Here is a 27220-nt window from a genome sequence, read left to right on the forward strand (position 1 = left end):
GTGTTTAGTTTTCTGTTCTTGTGATAGTTTGCTGAGAATGATGGTTTCCAGCTTCATCCATGTCCCTGCAAAGGACATGAACTCATCCTTTTTTATGCCTGCATACTATTCCATGCTGTGTATGTGCCACATTTTCTTTATCCAGTCTATTATTGTTGGACATTTGGGTTGGTTCCAAGTCTTTGCTATTGTGAATAGTGCCACAATAAACATACGTGTGCATGTGTCTTCACAGTAGAATGATTTATAATCCTTTGGGTATATACCCAGTAATGGGATTGCTCAGTAAAATGGTATTTCTAGTTCTAGATCCTTGAGGAATCACCACACTGTCTTCCACAATGGTTGAACTAATTTACACTCCCACCAACAGTGTAAAAGCATTCCTATTTCTCCACATCCTTTCCAGCAACTGTTGTTTCCTGACTTTTTAATGATTGCCATTCTAACTGGCTTGAGATGGTATCCCATTACGGTTTTGATTTGTATTTCTCTAATGACCAGTGATGATAAGCATTTTTTCATATGTCTGTTGGCTGCATAAATGTCCTCTTTTGTGAAGTTTCTGCTCATACCCTTTGGCCATACCCTTTTGGATGACGTTGTTTTTTTTTTTCTTGTAAATTTGTTGACGTCCCTTGTAGATCCTGGATATTAGTCGTTTGTCAGATGATAGATTGCAAACTTTTTCTCCCATTCTGTAGGTTACCTGTTCACTTTGATGATAGTTTCTTGTGCTGTGCAGCTCTTTACTTTAATTAGATCTCATTTATCAATTTTGGGTTTTGTTGCCATTGCTATTGGTGCTTTAGACATGAAGTCTTTGCCCATACCTATGTCCTGAATAGTATTGCCCAGGTTTTCTTCTAGGACTTTTATGGTCTTAGGTCTTATGTTTAAGCCTTTGATCCATCTTGAGTTGATTTTTGTATAAGGTGTAAGGAAGTGTTCCAGTTTCAGTTTTCTGCATATGACTAGCCAGTTTTCCCAACAACATTTATTAAATAGGGAATCTTTTCCCCATTGCTTGTTTGTGTCAGGTTTGTCAAAGATCAGATGGTTGTAGATGTGTGTTGTTATTTATGAGGCCTCTGTTGTGTTCCATTGGTCTACATATCTGTTTTGTTACCAGTACCATGCTGTTTTGGTTACTGTAGACTTGTAGTATAGCTTGAAGTCTGGTAGCATGATCCCTCCAGCTTTGTTCTTCTTGCCCAGGATTGTCTTGGCTATGAGGGCTCTTTTATTTGGTTCCGTATGAAGTTTAAAGTATTTTTTCCAATTCTGTGAAGAAAGTCAGTGGTAGTTTGATGGGGATAGCATTGAATCTATAAATTGCTTTGGGCAGTATGGACAGTTTCACTATATTGATTCTTCATATCCATGAGCGTGGCATGTTTTTCCATTTGTTTGTGCCCTCTCTTAAATCCTTGTGCAGTGGTTTGTAGTTCTCATTGACGGGGTCCTTCACATCCCTTGTAAGTTGGATTCCTGGCTATTTTATTCTCTTAATAGCAATTGTGAATGGGAGTTCACTCATGATTTGGCTCTCTGTCTGTTATTGGTGTATAGGAATGCTTGTGATTTTTGCACATTGATCTTGTATCCTGAGACTTTGCTGAAGTTGCTTATCAGCTTAAGGATATTTTTGGCTGAGACGATGGGGTTTTCTAAATATATGATCACGTCATCTGCAAACAGAGACAATTTGACTTCCTGTCTTCATATTTAAATACCTTTATTTCTTTCTCTTGCCTGATTGCCCTGGCCAGAACTTCCAACACTATGTTGAATAGGAGTGGTGAGAGAGGCCATCCTTGTCTTGTGCCAGTTTTCAAAGGGAATGCATCCAGTTTTTACCCATTCAGTATGATACTGGCTGTATGTTTTTCATAAATAGCTCTTATTATTTTGAGATACGTTCTATCGATACACAGTTTATTGAGAGTTTTTAGCATGGGGGTGTTGAATTTTGTCAAAGGCCTTTTCTGCATCTATTGAGTTAATCATGTGGTTTTTGTGATTGGTTCTGTTTTTGTGATAGATTACATTTATTGATTTGTGTATGTTGAACCATCCTTGCATCCCAGATATGAAGCCAACTTGATCATGGTGGATAAGCTTTTTTATGTTCTGCTGGATTCAGTTTGCCAGTATTTTATTGAGGATTTTTGCATCAATGTTCATTAGGGATATTGACCTGAAATTTTCTTTTTTTGTTTTGTGTCTGCCAGATTTTGGTATCAGGATGGTGCTGGCCTCATAAAATGAGTTAGGGAGGATTCTCTCTTTTTCTATTGTTTGGAATAGTTTCAGAAAGAATGGTACCAGTCCTCTTTGTATCTCTGTGAGAATTCAACTGTGAATCTGTCTGGTCCTGGGCTTTTTTTGGTTGGTAGGCTATTAAATACTGCCTCAATTTCAGAACTTGTTATTGGTTTATTCAGGGATTCAACTTCTTCCTGGTTTAGTCTTGGAAAGGTGTATGTGTCCAGGAATGTATCCATTTCTTCTAGATTTTCTAGTTTATGTGTGTAGAGTTGTTTATAGTATTCTCTGATGGTAGTTTGTATTTCTGTGGGATCAGGGGTGATATCCCCTATATCATTTTCTATTGCGTCTATTTGATTCTTTTCTCATTTGATTCTTTTCTCTCTTTTCTTCTTTGTTAGTCTGGCTAGTGGTCTATTTTGTTGATCTTTTCTAAAAACCAGATCCTGGATTCATTGATTTTTTGAAGGTTTTTTTATGTCTCTCCTTCAATTCTGCTCTGATCTTAGTTATTTATTGTCTTTTGCTAGATTTTGAATTTGTTTGCTGTTGCTTCTCTAGTTCTTTTAATTTCGATGTTAGGTGTCAATTTTAGATCTTTCCTGCTTTCTCTTGTGGGCATTTAAAGCTATAAATTTCCCTCTACAAACTGCTTTAAATGTGTCCCAGAGATTCTGGTACTTTGTGTCTTTATTCTCATTGGTTTCAAAGAACATCTTTATTTCTGCCTTAATTTCATTATTTGCCCAGTAGTCATTTAGGAGCAAGTTGTTCAGTTTCCATGTAGTTGTGCAGTTTTGAGTGAGTTTCTTATTCTTGAGGTCTAATTTGATTGCACTGTGGTCTGAGAGACTGTTTGTTATGATTTCCATTCTTTTACATTTGCTGAGGAGTGTTTTACTTCCAATTATGTGGTCAATTTTAGAATAAGTGCCATGTGGCACTTAGAAAAATGTATATTTTGTTTATTTGGGGTGGAGAGTTCTGTAGATGTCTATTAGGTCTGCTTGGTCCAGAGCTGAGTTCAAGTCCTGAATATCCTTGTTAATTTTCTGTCTCGTTGATCTGTCTAATATTGACAGTGGGGTGTTAAAATCTCCTATTGTTGTGTGGTAGTCTAAGTCTCTTTGTAGGTCTCTAAGAACTTTATGAATCTGGGTGCTCCTTTATTGTGTGCGTATATATTTAGGAGAGTTAGCTTTTCTTGCTGCATTGATTCCTTTACCATTATGCAATGCCCTTCTTTGTCTCTTTTGATCTTTGCTGGTTTTATCTGAGTCTGTTTTATCAGAGACTAGGATTGCAACTCCTGCCTTTTTTTGTTTTCCATTTGCTTGTTAAATTTTCCTCCATCCCTTTATTTTGAGCCTATGTGTGTCTTTGCATGTGAGATGGGTCTCCTGAATACAGCACGCTGATGGGTCTTGACTCTTTATCCAATTTGCCAGTCTGTGTCTTTTAATTGGGGGATTTAGTCCATTTACATTTAAAGTTAATATTGTTATATGTGAATTTGATCCTGTCATTATGATGCTATGGTTTTTTTTGCCTGTTAGTTGAATAACATGCATTTTTCTATACAGATACTGCCATTCTGCCATTCTTGAAATCTAAAATAATTTTGTAATTTGATATTTCCAATTCCTGCTTTCTCTGTATTTTTTCTAGCTAGCTTAATAAATACTTATTGAAATAATTAAATCAATAAAGGTGGTATTAAGTTTGATTTAGAAATGCTTCCCAACAAATTTTCAAACTAAAATTTCTAGATCACTGTACCAAAGCAATTATTATTGGCAAGAAAACAGTATCCTGAATTTCTTCATGTTTCAGGATGCCCCACATTTAAACTGTGTATCTAGATACATTTTTATGTGTATGTTCCCGCATATTGTTCTCCATATAAAAGATGCTATTTTAAAACTCTGTGCATTTGCTTATGCTATTTTCTTTGCCTAGAATATACTGTCCTCTTTATTATCCTTTAAACACCACTCAAAAAATTAGCTTTACTATTTTGTCTTCCATGAAGCATTCCTCAAGCCTCTTGACAGTTAAAGTATCCACAGAATTCTTTTTAAAATCTTTGTCAAAGCACATGTCATACCATACTGAAATTACTCTTTTAACATCTATTCTTCCCAGTTGAGTGTAGCTCTTCAAGGAAAGAATGTGTGTTTTATTCATTTACTGGAGAATTTCTGACACAGTGTGTACCCAATAAATGTTTATTGACTACTGGATTTTGATGCTTAATGTATTTTATATGCCAGATGTATATTTAGGATTTGCAACTAGGCAGAAATATGAAGCGTGTCTCTTGTACTCTTTTGCTACAACCTCCTTTCCTAACTTGCAGTACCTACTCCATGGTTGTCATGCTTTTATAGCAGTCCTCTCTCGTGGTTAAGAGTATGTCTGGTTCAGTCACAAACACTAAGATGTTATTAGGGATATACTAAAGGAATGAATTTTATAATTTTAGACACAACAACATCTGCATAGAAAGACATATTTTGAAGGGCATAGGACTTTGCAGTTCTGGTTAAATCATGTTAAGTACGCCACTACCTTCTATTACTTTTTGCTGCTGCTATTAAGCATCTTGGGAACTCCAAAGATCTATTCACTGTGAGTTATTTGACAATCCCATATGAGAAAATTCAAAACACTATGTATTTTTGCTATTCTGTGACTTAGTCCATATAGTTTACTCTCTCTGGTTTTCTTCTGTTGCTTATCTCCCTTTAAAATGTTGACTTATTTTTCAGTGTCACCTCTCCTAGTAATTGCCACTCAGAATATAATTAATTGCTTCTTCTATGCTGTCCCAGCACATTTGTTTAGACTGTAGATTTTATTGTGATATTATAAGTTGTTATATTCTTGTCTCTATCTCCTACTTAAGTATGAATTCTTTGAGATAAAGGATTTTGTCTTCCTTATATTTGATTTTCATTCCATTTCAGTTCCTAGAAAAATTTTGCATTACACTCAATGAAGGGTTGTTGTAGTAAATAAAGTCAGTAAACCAAATGTACCAATATATACCGGACGCTAAAATAAAATTTTATGTCTGGAATAAACATTTTATCTGGAATAAACAATTTATCTATAATAAACATTTCTTTCTGAGCTGTGGGGCTGCTTTAGCCTCCGTGTTTCATTCATGCAAATGGCATTAATCAAATGAACTATACCTGTTACTGTAACCATAAGATGATGCTGACCACCTAAGGCAGAGTCTGGATGACAGTAGAGAAAAATGCAGGAATTCAATGGGTAGTAGATTGGTTGACTTAAAGGCTCCTTAACCTCTGAAATCCAATGAAACCTTATATTCATGACCAGCCTTTTCTGAAACTTATGGGCAAAGTAGATGCTGACCATGGTGCTGAAGGTTTGAAGAGCATGTAATGAGCTCCTAGACATATGGTCTTTCACATCACAAAAATCAACCAGTGCAAGACTAGCACAAGTGTAATTTATTTGATAGGTTATATTTTGATGTGTGCCTATACATACTTTTGTCAAAGTCCACAACTTTTATGATCAGTTCTGACTGGTGTATCTCAATGTGGAGTACATTGAAATACAAGATACAATTACCTATAAACATTCATGAAAGCTAGGTCCATTCATTGAGGAAAAACCAGATTTACTGCATAGACATTTATCCTCAAGTTTTATTATTGAATACATTTTTGCTTCCAGTGCCAGAGAGGGCTCTGGAAGAACCAGCTCACACGCTGGGTCCCAGGAGAGCCAGGAGGACTAGTGGGCAAGGCCCTGGGGCTCAGCTCCCACCTTCGACTGCCACTTCTGCCTCCAGCTTCCTGAGTCACTCACAGCACAGCCAGGGAACAGGCCTGTCTCAGGCAGGTCGCTGTGCCTCCTTTGCTGCTGCTGCTGTCTTTGCTGCTGAGTGGGTCTCAGGCTCTGGATGGGAGATTCTGGCTGCAAGTGCAGGAGTCAGAGATGGTGCAGGAGGGACTGTGTGTCTCTGTGACCTGCTCCTTCTCCTACCCACTGAGGGGCTGGACAAGTCTACCCCAGCCCATGGCCACTGGTTCAAAGAAGGGACCGACACAAACATGAGTGCTCTAGTGGCAACAAACAACTCAAAACAAGTAGTGCAAATAAGCACCTAGGGCCGATTCCAGCTCACTGGGGATCCCCACTACCAGAGTTGCTCCTTGGTGATCAGAGATGTGCAGATGGAGGATACGGCAGTGTACTCCTTTCAGGTGAAGAGAGGAAGCTTTGTGAGATATAATTTCATGAATACATTCTTTCTGGAACTGACAGCCCTGACTCAGAAGCCTGATGTCTACCTCCCCAAGGCCCTAGAGCATGGGAAGCCAGTGACAGTCATCTGTGTGTTTAACTGGGTTTTTGAGGAATGCCTAACCCCTTCTTTCTCCTGGAAGGGGGAGGCCCTGTCCTCCCAAGGAACTGGAACAACAACCTCCCATTTCTCAGTGCTCAACCTCACACTCAGACCCCAGGACCACGACACCTACCACAATTGCTACATAGACTTCTGCAGAACAGGCATGAGTGCATGGTGGACCATCCAACTCTGCGTGGCTTATGCCTCCAGGTACCTCGTTATCAGCATTTCCCATGACAATGTAGCAACTGAATTGGCCTCATCCCATATTTCCTCCAAACAATCAGGGCCCATGAAGGATGTGGTTCTTGTAGCCACCAGGGAGGGAGCTGTGAAGATCCTGCTTCTCTGTATCTGCTTCATCTTCCTCAGTGTCAGTTTCTACAGGAGGAAGGTGGTGAGGGCAGCAGTGGGTATGGAGGCTGCAAACACTATCACAGGCTAATCCCTCAGGCCTCTAGACTGTGCTTCTAGATGCCTGCTTGTCCAGTTCCTCCACAATCTGAATGGCCATGTTTCCTCTCCATTGCTGGAGGATGAAGGGCAAATGCCACAGCCTGGACTGAAGGCCTTGCAGGGTCGGTCCCCTGCTAGACTCTGCTCCTGATCCCTCTTCTCCCTGCATCATCCAATGTCTTCCCACATCCACTGGACCAAGCCTCTGTGACTCTGAGACTTTGCATGTGTAGTTCCTTCTCCTGAAATGCCCATCTCTCCCCATCCCTGCCTATCCAGGTCTTGAAAATTCTTCAGGCTCAGTCTTAAATGTCACCCTGGGCTGTGTGTATTCATTGTATGGTCTTGATGGAAGAAGGATATTGAATTATGTATTCATAGACTCACTCAGCAAGTATAACTGAACATCTGCTATGTGCCAGGATTATCGTAAACACCAGAGCAGCATGCGTGGAAACAACCTCAAAAATCTCTGTCATCCAAAGGTCTTGAGTAGATATTTCCTACAATATCTAAAAGTGCATTTAGGTTGATATACTGGGTAAAGAAAATGTGGTACATATACACCATGGAATACTATGCTGCCATAAAAAAAGAATGAGATCATGTCCTTTGCAGGGACATGGATGGAGATGGAGGTCATTATCCTCAGCAAACTAATGCAGAAACAGAAAACCAAATACTGCATGTTCTCACTCATAAGTGGGAGCTAAATTATGAGAACACATGGACACATAGAGGGGAACAACCCACACTAGGGCATTTCAGAGGGTGAGAGGAGGGAGAGGATCAGGAAAAATAACTAATGGGTACTAGGCTTAATACATGGGTGAGGAAATAGTCTGCACAACAAACCCCCATGACACAAGTTTACCCTATGTAGCTAACTTGCATATCCTGCACATGTACCCCTGAACCTAAAATAAATGTTAATTTTTTTTTTTTTTGCTTCCAGACATAGTTGTAATACTTATAGTAAGAGGTGAAGAAAGATGTTTGGAACAGGGAAGTTCTAAATTAGACAGACATGATGGCATTAATCTGGAGATAGATTAAGCATACATTTTCCCCATTATGTTAGCCTTAATTTTAGATGAAATTTTTATGTGTACGTAGCTTAGGACTAAATGGAACCTCAATACGGAAGTAGTGAAATGTCACTATGCAAATTTCTTTGAAAGTCTGTTTGGGTGAAGATTAGTGGATAATAGAGTCTGAATACAGAGGAGAAGAAAGGAAAGAATAAATTTTTTAAACATTGTTGCTAAAATATTTTTAAAAACAACATTTTTCTACATTCAAAAACTTTTTTTCTTGTCCTGTAACTCTGTCTTAATTATCCCACATGATTGTTGAGGGAGAGAATTGAGGTAGTGAAAATAAACACAGTTTGTAAACTACAACTTCTTATGCAAATGTAAGATTTTGCTATTGCTGTGTCGAGCTGGGTCTTGTTTCTAAGCCTTTCCAAAGTTTATTCTACTATTCCAACTAAGATACACATACTCTGAATGGCATGTGAAGAGCTTCTCAGGGATACTATGCCTGAAATAGACTAAAGGAATACACTTCCAGATCTTTGACTTTGACATATACTTGGTCCTCAGACTGATCTGTCTGAAAAAGCACCTGTTTTGGAGGGGAGAGTGTTACTTTCCCACCACCCTTTTCACAGTTTTCCTTTCCTTACTTTTCAAAAGAAGGACATACCTCTTTCTTACCTATTCAGGGTATTGTGATATATTTTTCTGGGAGACAAAAATATTTATGGCTTCAAACAAAGGGTTAATTTTAAATATTAATGTGATATTCAGGAAAGGATTGCTTTTGGATAATAAATATATTTGCAAATTAAATTTCACTTCTCTGTTTTCAACAAAATTGAGGGAAACAATCAAGTCGTTAGCTCATATAGCACTAAAAATAATTTTTGATGATGAATGATATAGAACTTTGGCATGTACATTAATAAATATAAGTACATGTATACGTATACTGTCATAAAATTTCCATTTCCCATAGTGTAAGAAATGTCTATCAGTATCTACATAATAAAACAAATTATAATAGAATTTATGGTGAACCCTCTCTCATTATAGTAGTAAGTTGTTTATCCAGAAATACATTACTAATCAAAAATATTAAGTGCCATCTATCTTATTAAAAATGCATTTCCAAGAACATACCTCAAAATAATAAGCACTATCTATGAGAAACCTACAGGCAACATCATACTGAATGGGCAGAAGCTGAAAGTATTCCCCTTGAAAACTGGCATAAGACAAGGATGCCCTCTCTCACAACTCCTATTGAACATAGTACTGGAAGTCCTAGCCAGAGCAATCAGGCAAAAGAAACAAATAAAGTTATCCAAATAGGAGGAGAGCAAGTCAAATTATCCCTGTTTGTAGATGACGTTTCTATATCAGAAAACCCTATAGTCTATGGCCAAAAGCCCCTTCAGCTGATAAACAACACCTGCAAGATTTCAGATACAAAATCAATGTACAAAAATCTCTAGCATTCCTATACAACAACAACAGTCAAGTCAATAGTCAAACCAGGAAGGCAATCCCATTCACAGCTGCCACAAATATAATAAAATACCAAGGAATAGAGCTAACCAATGAGGTGAAAGATCTGTACAATGAGAACTACAAAACATTGCTCAAAGAAATCACAGATAATATAAACAAATGGAAAAACATCCCATACTCATGAATAGGAAGAATCAATATTATCAAAATGGCCATACTGCCCAAAGCAATTTATAGTCAATGTCATTCCTACCAAACTACCAATGACATTCTTCACAGAACTAGAACAAGTTATTTTAAAATTCATATGGAACCAAAAAGAGCCCAAATAACCAGGGCAATTCAAGCAAAAAGAGCAAAGCTGGAGACATCATGCCACTTGACTTCAAATTACACTGCAGGGCCATAGTAACCAAAACAGTATGGTACTGGTACAAAAACAGGCACATAGACCAATGGAACAGAATAGAGAGCCCAGAAATGAGGCCACACCCCTATGACTATCTAATCTTCAACAAAGCTGACAAAAACAAGCAATGAGGAAAAGACTCCCTATTCAGTAAATGGTGCTGGGATAACTGGCTAGTCATATGCAGAAGATTGAAACTGGACGTCTTCCTCACACCACAGACAAAAATCAACTCAAGATCGATTAAAGTCTTACATGTAAAACCCAAAACTATAAAAACTCTGGAAGACAAACTAGGCAATACCAGTCTAGACATAGGAATGAACACAGATTTCATGATGAATACACCAAAAGCAATTGCAACCAAACCAAAAATTGACAAGTCAAATAAAACTTAAAGAGTTTCTACGCAGCAAAAGAAACTATCATCAGAGTAAACAAACAACCTACAGAATGGGAGAAAATTTTTGCAAACTATGTATCCAACAAAGGTCTAATATCCAACATTTATAAGTAACTTAAACAAATAAACAAATTTACAGGGAAAAAATCCATTAAAAAACCCCAATGGCAAAGGACATGAATAGATACTTTTCAAAAGAAGACATACATGTGGTCAACAAGGATATGAAGAACAGCTCAACATCACTAATCATTAGATAAATGCAAATCAAACCACAATGAGATACCATCTCACATTAGTCAGAATGGCTATTAATAAACAGTCAAAAAATAACAGATACTGGTGAGTTTGCAGAGAAAAGGAAATGCTTATACACTGCTGGTGGGAGTGTAAATCAGTTCAAACATTGTGGAAAGCAGTGTTGAGATTCCTCAAAGAGCTAAAAACAGCACTGCCATTCAACCCAGCAATCCCGTTGCTAGGTGTATACCCAAAGGAATATAAATCATTCTGCCATAAAGACACATGTATGTGTATGTTCATTGCAGCACTATTCACAAGAGCAAAAGCATGGAATCCACCTAAATCACCTAAATGCCCGTTAACGATAGCCTGGATAAAGAAAATGTGGCACACGTACACCATGGAGCCATAAAAAAGAATGAAATCCTGTTCTTTGCAAGTACATGGATGAAGTTGGTGGCCATTATTCTTAACAAACTAACTCAGGAACAGAAAACCAAATACTGCATGTTCTCACTTATAAGTGGGAACTAAATGCTGAGAACACATGGACACAGAAAGGGCATCAACAGACAGTGGGACCTAACTGAGAATGGAGGGTGTGAGGAGGAAGAGAATCAGAAAAAATAACCAGTGGGTACTAGGTTTAATATCTGAGTGATGAAATCATCTGTCCAACAAACTCCCATGACCTGAGTTCACCCATATAAAACACATGCACTTGTACCCCTGAACTTAAAAGAAAAAAAATGCATTTTCAATAAAAATTTAATTTTATTAAAATTTATCAAATCTGAAAAATATTGATATCTTGACTTCTTAATTTTGGAGTGGTTAGGGTCCTTGGTTATTTGGTTATTTTCTCTGTCTAAATCCAGTTCTTTAAATTTCAAATAGTTTTGGGGATTTAATTTCCATTAGTATGCTACTAACTCCCAAATTTATATCTCTAAGCTTCCTCTAAACTCCAGAATTATGAAGCCAATTGCTTCCTCAACATCTCTTGTTTCCCAAAAAATTTCACATTTCTAATTGTTGTGAGCACATAGTAGGTATATATATGTATATATATACACATACATATATATACACCATATATATGGGTTACATGAGATATTTTGATATAGTCATGCAATGAGTAATAAAAAAATCACAATCATATCAGGATACATAGGGTATCCATCACCTTAAGCATTTATCCTTTTGGTTTACAACAATCCAATTATACTCTTTTATTTTTAATTGAACAGTTAAATTAATTTGTACTATAGTCACCCTGTTATGCTAGCAAATACTCGGTCTTATTTATTCTTCCTGGCTGTTTTTTGCACCCATTAACCATCCCCTCTTCCCCAGCAACCTTCCACCCTGACTCCATCTACCCTTCCCAGCCTCTGGAAACCATCCTTCTCCTCTCTATCTCCATGAGTTCAATTATTTTAATTCTTAGCTCCCACAGGTAAGTGAGAATATGTGACGTTTGTCCTTCTGTGCCTGGCTTATTTCACTTAACATCTCCATTTGTATGTCTGACATCTTAAACTCCTGAGGTTTCCTCCAAACCTGCTTTGGGTTTTTATGTTAGTTGAGGGAAGCTCAATTTTCCCAGTAGTTTGATCCCTGAGCCTTGGCACTTTTCTTAATTCCTTTCTTTTCTTTCTTCTTCTTCTTTTTCTAATATCCCACATTCACTCTGTTAAGAAATCCCATGAGTTTTACCTTCAAACTACATCTGGAATCTAATGACCTATCACTACGCCACTGCTAAAGACACTAAAAATGGCTCAAGCCTCCATTATCTTTTATATGAATTATGCAGTAGTTTCTTCTCTGGTGTCCCTGAGTCTACAATTCTCACCATATAGTCTATTTTTAATCAATAGCCAGAATCATCTTGATAAAATACATTATACAATGTCACTCCTCTCATAATCCTGCAAAGTTAACTGTGATGTTTAATTTTATGTGTCAATTTGGCTGCGCCATGGTGCCCAGATAGTTTGTCCAACATTATTCTGGAGGTTTCTGTCAGAGTGTTTTTGGATGAGATTAACATTTAAATTGGTGGATTTGAGTAAAGCAGATTATCTCTGTAAATGTGAGTGAGCCTTTTCCAAACAGTGAAAGGCCGGAATAGAATGAAAGACCTACCTGACCAAGAGGGAGTTCTGCCGACAACCTGCAGAATTGAACTGTAGCATTGACTCTTCGTTGGGTCTAGCCTACCTTGCAGAGTTTGGACTTGCCAGCCTCCATAATCATGTGAGTCAATGCACTAAAATTACCTCCTTTAACTTACACACACACAGAAACACACACACACAAACACACACATTACACACACACACACGCACATTTATTCATTCTGTTTTTCTGAGGAATCCTAACAGTACCATTTAAAAAGCTTTCCCTTTTAAAATACCAGGATATCTCTTATCAAAACATCTATTTATTTATGCAATAAGACAAGAAAAAAGATTAGTTAAAATGCATATTAGGTTTTCTCTTTTTTCTTTATTTTTTTGTGTTTATTTTTCTAATAAATATGTCCCTTTGTCTAAGTTTTCAAAATTATTGACACAAAATACAAATTTTAGATTCTCGATTACCTCTGTGGTTTTGTCCCATTTTTTATTCTTGATATACTATTTACAACTTCCGTTTTTTTCTTTATCAGTATTTCCAGAAATTTGACAGTTTTATTAATCTTCTAAAAGTATCAGTTGTTGGCAGATTCCGAGCTCTCAATTGGAACGCCTCCACATCACTCAGCTACATTCAGGAGCTGGACACCTCACTCCAGTTTCCGAGCCATAAAAGGTCTAAGGCCGCTTCCCCCAAGCCAGCAGAACATCCAGGCATGGATAAAAATGGGCTGGTTCAGAAGGCCAAACTGGCCGAGGAGGCTGAGCGATATGATGACATGGCAGCCTGCATGAAGTCTGTAATTGAGCCAGGAGCTGAATTGTCCAATGAGGAGAGGAATCTTCTCTCAGTTGCTTATAAAAATGGTGTAGGAGCCCGTAGGTCATCTTGGAGGGTCGTCTCGAGTATTGAACAAAAGACAGAAGGTGCTGAGAAAAAATAGCAGATGGCTCGAGAATACAGAGAGAAAATTGAGACAGAGCTAAGAGATGTCTGCAATGATGTACTGTCACTTTTGGAAAAGTTCTTGATCCCCAGTGCTTCACAAGCAGAGAGCAAAGTCTTCTATTTGAAAATGAAAGGAGATTACTATGGTACTTGGCTGAGGTTGCCGCTGGTGATGACAGGAAAGGGATTGTGGATCAGCCACAGCAAGCATACCAAGAAGTTTTTGAAATCAGCAAAAAGGAAATGCAACCAACACATCCTATCAGACTGGGACTGGCCCTTAACTTCTCTGTGTTTCCTATCAGACTGGGACTGGCCCTTAACTTCTCTGTGTTCTATTATGAGATTCTGAACTCCACAGAGAAAGCCTGCTCTCTTGCAAAGACAGCTTTTGATGAAGCCATTGCTGAACTTGATACATTAAGTGAAGAGTCATACAAAGACAGCAGGCTAATAATGCGATTACTGAGAGACAACTTGACATTGTGGACATCGGATATCCAAGGAGACGAAGCTGAAGCAGGAGAAGGAGGGGAAAATTAGCCAGCCTTCCAACTTTTGTCTGCCTCATTCTAAAATTTACACAGTAGACCATTTGTCATCCATGCTGTCCCAGAAATAGTTTTTTGTTTACGATTTATGACAGGTTTATGTTACTTCTATTTGAATTTCTATATTTCCCATGTGGTTTTTATGTTTAATATTAGGGGAGTAGAGCCAGTTAACATTTAGGGAGTTATCTGTTTTCATCTTGAGGTGGCCAATATGGGGATGTGGAATTTTTATACAAGTTATAAATGTTTGGCATAGTACTTTTGGTACATTGTGGCTCCACAAGGGCCAGTGTAAAACTGCTTCCATGTCTAAGCAAAGAAAATTGCCTACATATTGGTTTGTCCTGGTGTGGAATAAAAGGGATCATTGGTTCCAGTCACAGGGGTAGTAATTGTGGGTACTTTAAGGTTTGGAGCACTTAGAAGGCTGTGGTAGAAACATACCCCATGGATACCACAGGTTAAACCATGTGTATCTGTGGAACACTCAATCTCAAAGTGAACACCTTTGACTACAGCTGCAGAAGTATTCCTTTAGACAAGGTTGTGACCCATTTTACTCTGGATGAGGGCAGAAATGGTTCACATTCCATTATTTGTAAAGTTACCTGCTGTTAGCTTTCATTATTTTTGCTACACTCATTTTATTTGTATTTAAGTGTTTTAGGCAACCTAAGAACAAATGTAAAAGTAAAGATGCAGTAAAAATGAATTGCTTGGTATTCATTACTTCATGTATATCAAGCATAGCAGTAAAATAAAAACTCATGTATTTAACTTTTTTTAGGTTTTTTGCTTTTGTGATTTTTTTTTTTTGATACTTGCCTAACATGCATGTGCTGTAAAAATAGTTAACAGGGAAATAACTTGAGATGATAGCTAGCTTTGTTTAATGTCTTATGACATTTTCATGAACAATCCAAGCATAATTGTTAAGAACACAAGTATTAAATTCATGTAAGTGGAATAAAAGTTTTATGAATGGACTTTTCAACTACTTTCTCTACAGTTTTTCATATAAATTAGTCTTTTGGTTTTGAAACTTCTCTAAAGGAAATTGTACATTTTTTTGAAATTTATTCCTTATTCCCTTTTGGCAGCTAATGGGCTTTTACCAAGTTTAAACACAAAATTTATCATAACAACAAAAATACTACTAATATAACTACTGTTCCCATGTCCCATTATCCCCTCTCTTCCTCTCCACCCTGAAAAAAATGAGTTCCTATTTTTTCTGGGAGAGGGGGAGATTGATTGGAAAACAATGTAATGTGTTCCATTTAAAATTTTGGTATATGGCATTTTCTAACTTAGGAAGCCACAGTGTTCTTGGCCCATCATGACACTGTTCTTGGCCCATCATGACAGCATTAACTGTAAGTTTTGTGCTTCCAAATCACTTTCTGGTTTTTAAGAATTTCTTGATACTCTTACAGCCTGCCTTCGATTTTGATCCTTTATTCTATTTTTCAGGTGCACAAGATTACCTTCCTTTTTTAGCCTTCTGTCTTGTCATCAACCATTCTTACTTGGTGGCCATGTACTTGGGAAAAGGCCGCATGACCTTTCTGGCTCCACTCAATGTCTGAGGCACCCTGCTTCCTTTGCTTGCACCCCACAGACTATTTCCCTCATCCTATTTACTGCAGTAAATCTCTCCTTAGTTGATGAGATTGTGTTTATCTCCCTTTAAAACCCTACCTATCCTGAATGGTCTGTCATTGTCTGCCTTTAAAATCCTTCCTCTTTCTTCTTCCTCTCTTCTCTAAATAATGATGGGGCTAAGTTATACCCAAAGCTCACTTTAACAAAATATTTCCTCAGTACTTTGCAGAAAACACCAAACAAAAATGCCATTTTAAAAGAGGTGTATTTTTTCTTTTAGAATGTAAGCTCCTCAAGAGCAGGGACAATGTTTTCTGTATGTTCTATTGTGCCTAGTACACTGTAAATGCTCAATAAATATTGATGATGGGGGAAAAAATGTATCAGTTGTTAATTTTTAGGTTCTTTCTATTGTTTCTTTGTTTTTGATTATATTAATTTCTGTTTTTATCTTTATATTTTCCTCTGTTATATGTGGAATGTTTCGTTCATTATTTTTTGACCATTTTTTAGCAACATATTTAATTAAGATTATTCATTACATGGACTGCAATCCATTATCCAAAACCCTTGTTGTCAAATGTGTTTCAGAATTCACTGATTTTAGATTTTAGAGTGGCAATATGGTTTATAAACTCCATATTATAAAAATCTCCCATGGCATCTGTGCCAATGCTCTGGTCATATATTAGGTTGGTGCAAAAGTTATTGCGGTTTTTGCCATTACAAGGTAATTACAAAGTACTGGCAAAAACCACAATAACTTTTGCACCAATCCATACATCAAGATAACAAAGACTGTAGTTTGTCTCATATCAGATTGAGTCAGGGTTTCATGTCAAATTTTCTAAAAATTGTTTTTCAGAGCTTTCGGTAATTCAGAATTACAAATGAGGGATTGCACGCCATATTGCTTTAGGTTTGTCTCAAAGTGACTCTGTTGTTGCTTAATCCTAAAATGTTATAATTTTCAAAATGACTTATTGGTGAACCCATAATGTGGCTGGAAATAAGCTATTTAGTTTCCAAATGTATGGAGATTTGGGGGTGACCTTTTAATTTTTTGAGGTATAATATAGAGAGATATGCTCCAATCTTAAGTGTACCATTCAATCAGTTTTGATTAAGGGTTTCAGTTGTATAAGCCACACCTGCATCAAGACAGAACAGTTTCATCAAACCTCAGAAAGTTCCTTTGTGCTCCTTCCCAATCAGTTACCTCCCTATAATCTGATCTGATTTCTACCACCATAAATTAATTTTGTCTATCCTAGACTTTCTTATAAGTAGGATCAAACAGTATGTAGTTTTTGTATGGGGGATTCTTTAACACAGAAAAATGTGAAAATTATCCATGTTGTTGCTTGTATCATTACTTTGTCCCTTTTTATTGCTGAATAACATTCCTTTCAATATACCATATCCATTTTGTGGCTATTAGGAATTGAATGTCTATAAACAAGGGTTTTTAAGACATATGCTTTCATTTTTCTTAGTTAAATACCCATGAATTGAATTGATGTGTTACATGGTAGACACATATTTAACCTTTTAAGAAACACCAGTTTTCTGAAGAAATTGTATCATTTTGCATTCTCAACTGTAATGTATTAGACTCCGGTTGCTACTAATCTTCTCTAACATTTGATGTTGTAAATTGTTTTTTATTTTTGCCATTCTTGTATAAGAACCACAATCTTATTGTGGTTGTAATTTGCATTTCTCTAATCACTAATGATGTTGAAGACTTTCTTATATGCTGTATACCACTTGTATATCTTCAGTTAAGTGTTTGCTCAAGTTCTTTTAATCATTTTTTGTTGTTTTTATTTTGTTATAGAGTTGTCTTTTCATATATTTTAGATGTAATTCTTTCGCAGATATATATGAATACTTTCTTCAGCTTATGGCTTGCCTTTTCATTTACTTACTCATTTTTCAATGATTACTGCTCATTTTTCAATGAGCAGAAGATTTTAAAAATTTGATGAATCCCAATTTATTATTTCTTCTCTTTGTAATTCATGCTTTCTTTGTCCAGTCTAAGCAACTTTTGCCTACAAAGGTCATAAAGATACTTTCTTCTGCTGTTTTTCCTAGAAACTTGATGATTTTAGTGTTTCCATTTAGTTCTATGATGAATCTCATTAATTTTTGTGCATTGTAGGAAATGGGGGAGTCAAGGTTTTTTGCTCATGTGATTATCCAGTTAGTCTAGCTTCATTTGTTGAAGAGATTTTTCACTCCCAGTTGAATTATTTCAGTGTGTTTGTAAAAATAACTTGACTGTACATGTGTGGATCCATTTCAGGACTCTCTCTTTTGTTCTATTTTCTATCTATCGTTTCACCAATGGCACACTCTTTTGATTACCGTAGCTTAAAAAAAAGTTTTCAAATCAGGTACTATGAGTTCTCCAATATTATTCTTTGTTTTGAAGATTTCTTTGGCTATTTTAGGTCCTTTGTGATTTTCAAATGTATGTTATAATCACCTTGTCAATGTATATTTAAACATTTGCTGGGATTTTGATTGAGATTGTATTGAATCTGAATCAATACGGTAGGGGAGGAGGGAATTGATTGATAACTTTGTTTTATTTAGTATTGCTTCATTTATTTAAGTCTATTTTAATTTTTTTCAGCAATGTTTTATACTTTTTAGTTGAGGTATTACAACATCTTTTAATAAATTGTTAAATTTATCCCCAAGAATTTATGTTTTTTGATGCTGTTGTAAATGGTATTTTAAACTTTTTTTCTAATTGCTACTATATGTAATAGAAATGCTATTGGTTTTTGTATACTAATTTTATAGCATACATTGTTAAAATCATATATTAAGTCAAGTAGTTTTCTTATAGACACCTTGGGAGGTTTTACGTAAAGAATCATGTCTTTACTTTTCCCAATTTCTATGATTTTTTCTCTTTTGTACAAGCTAGGATCTCCAGTATAAATTTCAATGAAAATGATTGGAGTGGACTTTTTTGGTTTTTCTTAGAAAGCATTCACTATTAAATATACAATTAACTGTAAATATTTTGTAGATGCATTACAAATACTTTGCAGAAGTTTCCTTCTAGTATTTGTTTGCTATAAATTTCTATCATAAATATGTGGAATATGTTTTCTGTATTGAAATGATGATAAGATTTTTCTTCTTTAATTACATAACATGGTGAGTTATTTTGAGTAACTTTCAAATGTTAAGTAAACTTTGTATTTTGGTGCCAAATCCAATTAGTTATGGTTTGGTAAGCTTTTTATGTATTACTGGATTTAATTTGCTAACATTTTGTTAAGGATTTTTACATCTATAGTCATAGAGTATATTGGTCGGTAGTTTTCTTTTTTCTTTTCTTTGTCCAGCTTTAGTATTAGGAGAATGCTAGCCTCATAAAAAATAGCTGTTAAGTATTTGTTTATTACTTATTATAACAGTATTCCTCATACTGTTAAATATTTCCTCTATTTTTGAAATATTTATAAAATCTTACTATTATTTCTTCTTTAAATATTTGGTAGAATTCACCAGTACATCCTTCTGGGTTTGTTCAATGATTCTTTTCTCTGCTGTGTCCAATTTACTGATAAACTTATTGAACATATTATCTATTATCCAATACCATGGTTTTTTAAAATTTTTATATTTTCCATTTTACTTTTATACAATATTCATCTCTGTTAAAATTCCCCATCTTTTCATGTAGATTGTCCATTTTTCATTCTATTTAAAAAAATTTTTTAAATTATAATTATTTTAAAGTCCCTGTCTGATAATTCTAACATTTAGGTCATCTCTGAATTTATTCCTTTTTTTCATTTCATGATGGGTCATATTTTCTTATTTTTTGAGTGAATCTCATAATTATTGATTGAATGCAGGATACTTTGAGTAAGTATAGTAAGTAAGGAGGTAAATAATATGTACATTATGAAAAATATACTTCTGTGAAGTCATTGGTTGCGTGATTAAATTAAACTGGTTTGTGATTGAACTGGGTTCGGGTTTTGTGATGGCTTCAATGACATCTGTGCTCCCATAGACTGGCTTCATGTATTTCCAGTCATGCATTGTTGCTGTGTTGTACTTCCCGTAAGGCCTGGAGTGCCAGACACACATCCCAGTTTGCTTGCTCTGGACCCAGAATTAGTAAAGTAGTCCTCTGTCTCTCTCTCAGTGCTCCTTCACTTTCCTCAGCATCAGGCTGCTGTTGTCTCATGCTTGATGGAATGTATGTGGGATAAAGAAGAGGGAGGGGAATTCCACTGTGTTTCCTGTCTTTGCCCTCAGACTTAAGAAATCCTTGCTTTCATAAACCTCAGAAGGAACTGCTCTTAGCAATCCTCTTCGTCCCCCAGTGGCAGACAGCTGCTGTCTTAGTCCCTGCAGGGTCTAGAGCACAGAGGAGTTTCTCTGATCTCCTTGCTCTGTCCTAAGGCTTAGGCATGCCCCATATACCTGTGATTTAGTAGGTGTCTCTCTCAGTGGTTTTGCCCTGCTTTCAGTCTTTTTCATGAGCTCTTATTTAAGGACCATGAAAGAACTGATGAATGCTGCAGACTCCCCCGTGTCCAAGGCTCTCAGGATTCTGATACTATCATGCCATTCTACATGTAGCCTTTAGAAATTTATTAAGACTTCAGCTGTTTTTCTCCTTTCCCGTGACTGGGGTAGCTGCCTTTCTCTCTGGCTATCCTGTCAAAGATAAAATAGTCAGGTGTACTGTTTCTTGAGAGAAGTTTGTCACTCTTCAATATTAGCTCATTAAGTTACCTTGTGACATCAGCATTAAGCCCTTACCTTGTTAATTCATACTTACCATTTAAATTTTACCTCAACTTTTATTTCCTAGGTAAGGGCTCCCCTGTGTTTTAGATCATAAGATGCTTTTGCTTTTGCCTTCCATGGCATTTTGCTTCCCTTTCCTGTTTATAAGTTATCATACTTTTCCTTTTAAACTGTCTGCAGCTTTCTTGAAGGCAAACATTATGCCTGTCTTCACTCACTGTTATATATCCTAAATCCTAATGCAGAGCCTGGTATTAATAGGCACTCAAGAAAATATTTGTTGAATTGAATTGAAATTCTCACTTAATTTCCTGGAAGGCATTTTGAGGTCACAGCTGAAGGATAAAGGGAGGGAGATAATTTCTTTTTTTGATGTGAATGATACAATTAAAATCTTGTGTCCACTAACAGTGTAAAACAATTATCATCTCCTTCCATTTCCAGTATTGCTGGGAAGGCTACATGTCTTTGAAGTTAGGACCTTGTTCTCCACCATTGCATAGTCTTTGTTTTGTGTCCCATCTTCTCAACTAGTAGATGATGACCTTGGACAAATTGCTTAATCCCTCAGAATCTCACTTTCCTCACTCATCAAATGGAGATAATACCATCCATCTCATTGGGTTGGTATATGAATGAATTGAATTAATACGTACAAAGACCTACTGTATATTTTAATAAGTAGTTACTATTGTGTTTACTTCTTTTTGGTCCCTTCCTTGTTGTTTTCTCAAGAAGGAAGGGGAAGGGCTGTCTAAAGAGGAACAGGCAATTATGCATGTCTCCTTCCCCTGCATCCAGTGTATTATTAAATGCTTCTTTTCATACTTCTTTTTTTTCTTGATCTTTCTTAACTCATTTATTTAAAGATTATTGAACAAAATGGGGCAGAGGGAGCCAACAAAGGACCTTTTTTATTTTTGAGATGGAGTCTCGCTCTATTGCCCAGGCTGGAGTGCAGTGGCGCGAGCTTGGCTCACTGCAAGCTCCGCCTCCCAGGTTCAGGCCATTCTCCTGCCTCAGCCTCCCAAGTAGCTGGGATTATAGGCACCCGCCACCACGCCTGGCTAATTTTTTTGTATTTTTAGTAGAGAGGGGGTTTCACCGGGTTAGCCAGGTTGGTCTTGATCTCCTGACCTTGTGATCTGCCCCACTAGGCCTCCCAAAGTGCTGGGATTACAGGCGTGAGCCACTGTGCCTGGCCAAAGTTTCCTTAAAGTAAAATATGAGTATGTCAATATTAATCTATTGAAATTTGATCAGACAAGAACGATTTCATCCACTTTGTGATGGTGCTGATATATAAAGAGGCTGTGAAACTATCCGGAGGCCTGAATATTCTTTGTTTCTAAAATTCCAACATGAAGTTAGGTTTACCGGCACAGAGGGAGTTCTGAGAGTTATGCTTTCTAACTCTAAGGTAAACTCAGGAAACTCCTCTGCAAGTTGAAGTCTCTATATGACCTTTCCAACCCTTCCTTTGGGCTCCTTTTCTTCTCTGAAAATCTCTTTATTGACTGTGGAGTAGGGGTGTAAGGAATCGAGGAGAGGCTCTATTTGGGTCTAAGGGTATCCAGTTGTGACTTTTTTACGCCAAGAGCGTATGTTAGTTGCTTTATCACCAGTGCCTGATCTAATTTGTCCAGTCTCATAGTTTAGCTGCATAAACACAATTTGGCTACTACCACTTTTAAGCAGTAACTTGCCAATACTGGCAAAGTAACACTACCGTCAGGAGAAAAGATTGGACCATATGGCAGCATCAATCAGAAATAGTATCATGAATGCTAAACCAAACCTTCAATCAAATGGGGCAACCAAAGATCAAGGTTAGGTTACCAGGCTGGCCTGTGATACAGGTAGCAGATGCAGCAAACTGGAAGAAAATCAAGAATGCAGAGAATCAGATCAAGTTTCCAGGCCAAAGTTAGGAACATTAAAGATAAGAGTCAAGTTGTTAAGGCAAGGAAAGGACCACAGAAAATCAGAACACAGGACAACTGAGGTGAATTATTTAGCTGAGATCAGGAACTCCATAGGTCAACATCAAGGAGAGTGAAAAAGTCTATTGATTCAGGTTTCAGCCAAGGACTGTGCAGAGTCAAAGACGTAGGTCACCAGTAAGACTAAGAATGCCTTGGAGCCCAAAATAGTTGGCTACACCTGGAAGTAGCATTGCCTGCTCCTTACCTGCCTATTTCCACAAAGCTTTATGGAAAAGGAATAGAAGTAAGGCCTTTAAGTGCCTGCTTGTACTACTCTACTAATTTTCTTTCCAGTCCTATTTTTGTTACAATGGCAAAGTGTATAGTTGCCTCCGTACAGCCCTTATTTTGCTTCTACTGTCTTACACCCTGAGATCAGACAGATTCCAATGGTAGAGAAAATGGTGATTAAAGGTTCATTGGTTCCCTGCCACCCATCCCATTTCTGATGCCTGCTTCTCTACAGGCAACTCTTTTACCTGTTTTATTTTTCTGCATTTACCTGCTTATTTCTAAATAGGTTTCTATGGCTATTTCTGGATATTTTTCGGTTTTAAGTTCTATTGATATTCTTGTCAGCAGATGTTGACAAGATGTAGTTTTAGGTTCTATTGACATCTTGGTAAGAATAATGAAGATTTAGGTTTCTTACACCCCTGCCTGCTATCCCCACATCACTTCTCCCATTTTTTCAAGATGTTATATCACAATTTTTGTTAAATTCATATTGATATTTGTACTATTGATTATATGAACTATTTATAGCTGTGCCGTGTAGTTATAAAAATAACTTTTTTATTCTTTATAACTTTTGGTTTTTCCAAGAATCAATGAATACCTCCTTTTTGGTTCCTTAATTTTCTATTTATCTATCACAGATACATTTTCCACTCTGCTAATCTCTCCCTACTATATTCAAAATATCAGATTATCTATATGGCCCTTCTTAGAAACCACCATCCTTTTGCTGGATTGGTGATTTTCTAGAAATGCTGCATGCTGCCATTATGGAGATTTCTTTCCACTAACATCCTGGGGATTTTAAATATTTTTAAGATGCATTCCCTATTTTCCTGGATCCTGTAGATTCAAAATACTACATGTGCCATAGTTCATTTTAAAATAATCACATTCCACCCTTGAATTTTCATAGTATAAGCTTTGGGATTCAAGTGTCTACTATTTTTTTTTTTCTTTCTCAATGCTGACTAATGGAATTCCAATACTCAGCCTTAAACATTTCAGGCCTTCCTAAGAGCTGGTGAAAGAAATCTGAGAAAAATGAAGAGGGAAAATATTTTCTCATTTCTTACAGCTGCATAAAGCAGATAGTCTTCTGCATCATAAAACTTTCTGAAAAGTGATTTGAAAAAGTTTAGAAGAGTTTCAGTTTTATCCTCCTGTCCAGGCTTAAGATTTGTGTAAAGATATATTTACCTAATATGTTCTTTGCTTAAAAGTGTTCTTAGAAGCATTATTTGTACAAGGAAATCTTTTGGACACCTAAGCATTAGAATTTGTTGCTATGACCTACAAAATATAATAGGTTACTTCAAAAATTTGCAAATCAGACTGGTTGTCTTAATAATTTGTTGCACTGACAATAAAATTCAAATGGATGTATTTTTCTGAGGTTGGTTTGTTGAGCTAGAAAAGGATTATGAATGAAAAATAATCTATGACCCTGTTGTGTACTTTACTGAAACAAAATTGTAGGTATTTTGTCTTATTTGGAATTTACACTCTCATTAATCTTCCTCTTGGTTTACACTCTCTTTTTCATGTAGCACATTCTTCAGAATTTTCCTCTGAAATGGTGCACAGGAGGTAATTTTTCAGGCCTTGCTCATTTTGAAACATGCCATTTATTTTTCTCATACTCTACAATTCATTGTTTGGCTGAGTGTTAGCATTTTAGTAGTGAAATCATTTTTTTCTCAGAATTTTGAAAAATTTTCTCTATTGTCTTCTAGCTGCCACTGCTATCATTTAAGTGCTAATGATCTGAATTGTCATTCTCACATGCATTACTGCAGAAACCTCCTAATTTCCTGCTGTCACTCGTGCCTTACTATCGGCCATTCTTAACACAGCAGCAGGGTGAACTCTTTGAAAGAGAAATCAGATCATGTCAAACCTCACAATGACTCCCCACCTCGATTATGGTTCCTCTCATGCCCTTACAATGGCCTTAAAGGCCTCACATGCTGTGAGCCCTGTTACTTCTCTGGTATCATCTCTATTCCTCCCCCATGTTTACTCTGCTCTAGGCACACTGGCCTCCCAGCTGTTCCATGAATTTTCAGCTTTTCTGCACTGCTATTTCCCCATCTTTGTGGTTTTATCTACCTTTGGTCTTTGATGATAGTGACGTACAGATGGGGTTTTGGTGTGGATGTCCCTTCTGTTTGTTAGTTTTCCTTCTAACAGTCAGGACCCTCAGCTGCAGGTCTGTTGGAGTTTGCTTGAGGTCCACTCCTGACCCTGTTTGCCTGGGTATCCGCAGCGGAGGCTGCAGAAGAGTGAATATTGCTGAACAGCAAATGTTGCTGTCTGATTGTTTCTCTGGAAGCTTCATCTCAGAGGTGTACCCTGCCATGTGAGGTGTGAGGTGTCGATCTGCTACTAGTGGGGGATGTCTCCCAGTTAGGCTACTCAGGGGTGAGGGACCCACTTGAGCAGGCAGTCTATCCGTACTCTGTGCTGGGAGAACCAGTACTCTCTTCAAAGCTGTCAGACAGGGACATTTACATCTGCAGAGGTTTCTGCTGCCTTTTGTTTGGCTATGCCCTGTCCGCAGAGGTGGTGTCTACAGAGGCAGGCAGGCCTCCTTGAGCTGCGGTGGGCTCCATCCAGTTCGAGCTTCCCTGCAGCTTTGTTTACCTACTCAAGCCTCAGCAATGGCAGGCACCCCTCCCCCAGCCTCGCTGCCGCCTTGCAATTAGATCTCAGACTGGTGTACTAGCAATGAGGGAGGCTCCGTGGGTGTGGGACCCTCTGAACCAGGCATAGGATATAATCTCCTGGTGTGCCATTTGCTAAGACCCTTGGTAAAGTGCAGTATTAGGGTGGGAGTGACCCGATTTTCCAGGTGTTGTAGAATTCCCTTGGCTAGGAAAGGGAATTCTCTTCCCCCTTGTGCTTCCCAGGCAAGGGATGCCTCGCCCTGCTTCGGCTCTCACTCACTGGGCTGCATCCACCATCCTGCACCCACTGCCCTGCACACACTGTCTGACACACCCCAGTGAGATGAACCTGGTACCTCAGCTGGAAATGCAGAAATCACCCGTCTTCTGTATCACTTATGCTGGGAGCTGGAGGCTAGAGCTGTTCCTATTCGGCCATCTTGGCACCAGCCGCCAGTATTTTATTGAGGATTTTTGCATCGATGTTCATCAGGGATATTGGTCTAAAATTCTTTTTCTGTTGTATCTCTGCCAGGTTTTGGTATCAGGATGATGCTGGCCTCATAAAATGAGTTAGGGAGGATTCCCTCTTTTTCTATTGATTGGAATAGTTTCAGAAGGAATGGTATGAGCTCCTCTTTTTACCTCTGGTAGAATTTGACTGTGAATCTTTCTGGTCCTGGACTTTTTTTGGTTGGTCGGCTATTAATTATTGCCTCAATTTCAGAGCTTGTTATTGGTCTATTCAGGGATTCAACTTCTTCCTGGTTTAGTCTTGGGAGAGTGTATGGGTCCAGGAATTTACCCATTTCTTCTAGATTTTCTAGTTTATTTGCATAGAGGTATTTACAGTATTCCCTGGTGGTAGTTTGTATTTCTGCGGGATCAGTGGTGATATCCCTTTTATCATTTTTTATGCGTCTATTTGATTCTTCTCTCTTTTCTTCTTTATTAATCTTGCTAGTGGTCTATCAGTTTTGTTGAATGTTTCAAAAAACCAGCTGCCGAATTCATTGTGTTTTTTTTGAATGATTGTTTTTGTGTCTCTATCTCCTTCAGTTCTGCCAAAAAAGAGCCCACATTGCCCAGACAATCCTAACCCAAAAGAACAAAGCTGGAGGCATCATGCTAACTGACTTCAAACTATACTACAAGGCTACAGTAACCAAAACAGTATGGTATTGGTACCAAAACAGATATATACACCAACGGAACAGAACAGAGCCCTCAGAAATAATACCACACATCTACAGCCATCTGATCTTTGACAAATCTGACAAAAACAGCAAATGGGGAAAGGACCCACTATTTAATAAATGGTGCTGGGAAAACTGGCTAGCCATATGCAGAAAGCTGAAACTGGATCCCTTCCTTACACCTTATCCAAAAATTAATTCAATATGGATTAGAGACTTAAATGTTGGACCTAAAACCATAAAAACCCTAGAAGAAAAGGCAATACCATTCAGGACATCGGCATGGGCAAGGACTTCATGTCTAAAACACCAAAAGCAATGGCAACAAAAGCCAAAATTGACAAATGGGATGTAATTAAACTAAAGAGCTTCTGT

The 27220-nt window shown here is 37.3% G+C and overlaps 2 pseudogenes across 1 annotated transcript; both read left to right on the forward strand.

Moving 5' to 3' along the window:
* Positions 1 to 6249: 6249 nt before the first annotated feature.
* Positions 6250 to 7109, forward strand: LOC105526443 (annotated as a pseudogene).
* A 6448-nt stretch (positions 7110 to 13557) lies between these two features.
* On the forward strand, positions 13558 to 16335 carry LOC105526324 (annotated as a pseudogene). The gene has a single exon (XR_001004065.1). The product of XR_001004065.1 is annotated as a 14-3-3 protein zeta/delta pseudogene (transcript).
* Positions 16336 to 27220: the final 10885 nt, after the last annotated feature.

Source organism: Colobus angolensis, unplaced genomic scaffold (assembly GCF_000951035.1).
Source record: "Colobus angolensis palliatus isolate OR3802 unplaced genomic scaffold, Cang.pa_1.0 Scaffold59, whole genome shotgun sequence".
NCBI classification, from domain to species: Eukaryota; Metazoa; Chordata; class Mammalia; order Primates; family Cercopithecidae; genus Colobus; species Colobus angolensis.